This window comes from Mus pahari, chromosome 12 (assembly GCF_900095145.1).
Source record: "Mus pahari chromosome 12, PAHARI_EIJ_v1.1, whole genome shotgun sequence".
Taxonomy (NCBI): Eukaryota; Metazoa; Chordata; class Mammalia; order Rodentia; family Muridae; genus Mus; species Mus pahari.
Window position 1 is genome coordinate 45165702 of NC_034601.1, and position 3210 is coordinate 45168911.

The following is a 3210-nucleotide window of genomic DNA, read 5'->3' on the forward strand; positions in this document are numbered from 1 at the left end:
GAACTCAGAAATCCGCCTGCCTCTGCCTCCCAAGTGCTGGGATTAAAGGCGTGCGCCACCACTGCCCGGTGAACCACATATTTTTAAAGTATTCATCTGTTAGTGGATGTATTTGTTTGATATTTTTGGCTATTATGAGCAAAATAAAGATAAACATAAACATAGATGATAAAGTATCTCTGTAGTAGGATGAACATCTCATGTATATGTATATGTATATGACTAAGAGTGGTACAGCTGGATCTTGAGGTAGAGCTATTACCAGTGTCTTGAGGAACTGCCACACTGATTTCCATAATTGTATAAGTTTTCACTCCCATCAGCAATGGATGAGTGTTCCCTACTTTGAATCCTTGACTACATGACTGTAATTTCTTTTACTGACCTTGGCCATTCTGACTGACATAAAATGAAATTTCAAAGCAGTTTTAGTTTGCATTTCCCTGATAACAGAGGACACTGAATATTTGTTTAAGTACTTCTCTGCTATTTGACTTCCATTTGAAGATTCTGCTTAATTTTCTACACCATTTGTAAATTAAATGATTTGTTTTATTGATGTTCAGTAATGTAAAGTTCTTTATATATTTTAGATATTAAAATGTTATCAGTTGTATAGTTGGTAAAGATCTTTCCCCATTCTGCAGCATGCCACTTTGTTATTGCCATGAAGAAGCTTTTCAGTTTCACGAGGTTCAGTTTATTTCCTATTGATATTAGTGTCTGCATTTTTGTGTTTTGATCAGTTTTTTTTCCTGTGGCAATGATTCAAGACTATTCCTCATTTTCTTTTCTGTTGGATTCAGTATACCTGGCCTTAAGGTGAGGTCCTTGCCTATTTGGAGTTGAGTCTTGGTAATAATCATGAGTTTATTTGTATTCTTCTACATGCAGCCATCTGGTTTGGCTAGCACCATTTGTTGAACATTCTGCCTTTTTTTCCCAGATGTATTTCTGGCTACCTTTCTCTTTTAAATAAGGTGTTCAATAGTGCATGGGTTTATGTCATGGTCTATAATTCTATTGAGCAATCTGCCAGTTTTATTACAATACCATACTGTTTTTATTACTATAGCTCTGTAGTACAAGTTTTAGTACAAATTCTCATCATTATCGTTGGACTTGGTGCAATGGTTCCCAGAGAATTTCCTTCCTTTTGAATTATCTCAGCAGCTTTTGTTTGGATTGTGAACACATTGAAAGATTTAACATCACTTTCTTCTTGTCAATATCATGCACAGTCTTGAGGTGCTTTTAAACCACACAAATCAAAGTCTGAACAAAATTTATCTCAAACCTCCCTTTTGATCTTCTTTCTACATCCTTGAAAGAGTTTGTTCATTTCAGAAAATAAATGGAGTATCAAGTTAGCATGCCTGTGTTTCCAGTATAAACAATCAAAGACATTAATCAAAGTTTTCATCTTACTAAAAATGCATTTATCCTGTTCTTTTCTCCATTATGGAAATAACAGCCTAGAACTATAGCTCTATGGAATATTGATCTTAATTTAGGATATGAACATAGCTTTGAAAATAGCACTGATTCTAACTATTTTGGAACTAAGGAATAAAAATAACACTTTGAAGGACATTGAGGTTGTTGGCATCATAACAATTTCTAATCTCTTAATATATTGTACCTAATTAAATCGCCAACTAGACATATCCTGTTTATAGCTCCTCTGAATTAAAATAAATTAAGTCAGAAAGGAAATAGAAGCTAATTGGCCTTAGATAAGTTGTTATACTGTTACTACAACAGTTCTCTTGGAATTTAGTAATCATAATTATGCAAATCTTAATTAGGTAATTATTGCTTTGCAGTTTTTTTTTCCTAAAGGGGGGAAATCCATTGGTACAATCAACCATACCATGCTGTGTCAGAAACTTTACATCAGCAAAGAATTTTAAAATTAGTTGTGGGATGTGTTTTTTAATTTAAAAGAATGTAATTCCTGAAACATCTAGAGGAGACAAACTCCCAAAATACCTCCTGCTTCTGTATTCGCTCTTTGTAGTGGTCCAGTGGTGCTCTGGTTTGTAAGACTGAGGGAGGGAGACAAGTCAACATGTGTGGGTGTTTTCCCATCCGTGTAGACTCCAGATGAAAGCTGCTCATGAATCTTTGTTTCTTCTACGAAGACACTTGAATACATTTTCTTCTTAGCCCACCAAATATTGAGTTTAGACACTTTATTTCTTCTTTTTATATAGAAGAACCAACCATCGAAGAGAAGCTCAGTGCTCTTCTACACGGTGTCCTATGTATTCTCTGAAATTTATGTAATCTGCAAAGACAGAAGACTGCGCGTCCTTCGAAACATAGAGCTTTATAGAACTGAAGAGGGAACCAAAGAACTAACAAAAGCAATGGCACGTGTTTCAGGAAATAAGTGCAACAAGCCAGGAAGGTAGGCCAGCAAGACTGAGTTCACTGAGCTGAGAAGATGATCTGGGGGGCCGAGCATGGGAATGGTGGGTCTCCTGTGCCAGCACTTTCATTAGGGTGAACACAGAGAATGCTCAACCGGCTCTGATGCTGAACCTAGCAAGAAGAATGCATCCTCTTGGGAAGAGAGTTCTGGGCTAAGGCATTTGCTTTTAATTTGCTATAAATATAATGCAAATCAGCTTTTCTCCCTTCCTGGTTCCTTACTTAATGATATAAATGGATAAACATTTCATACATCCATTCTAACTCACATTTTGACTATTGATAAATTGTATTTTGGTCGATCGGCATATATCCATTATGCTGTGGCTACAGCTATACCAGTCCTGGATGGTACCTGTGCTCCAAGAAGCCAAAATGTCTTCTTGGCTACAGCAGAAGACTCTAAATGGCAATGGAACTTTATCCTTGCTAAACTTTTAAATGTACTTGGTCTTGAAAGAGCATCTCACTCATTAGCCCAGGCTGGCTTTGAACTCATTGTGTAGTCCAGGCTTTTCTCAGCTCACAGCAATCCTTTCTGTCTCAGCCTTCTAAGTACTAGGATTACAGGACGGAGTGAGCACCACACCTCTAGACTGCTGACTCTTTCCGATGCTCCCTGACTTTCCTGATTTTGCGCTTTTGTTCATTTGTTTTTTGTTTTTTTTTTGAATATCCCTTATAAGTTTCTTCCTTTTTTCTTTCTTACTCCCTCCCTCCCTTTCTTCCATTCTCTCTCTCTCTCTCTCTCTCTCTCTCTCTCTCTCTCTCTCT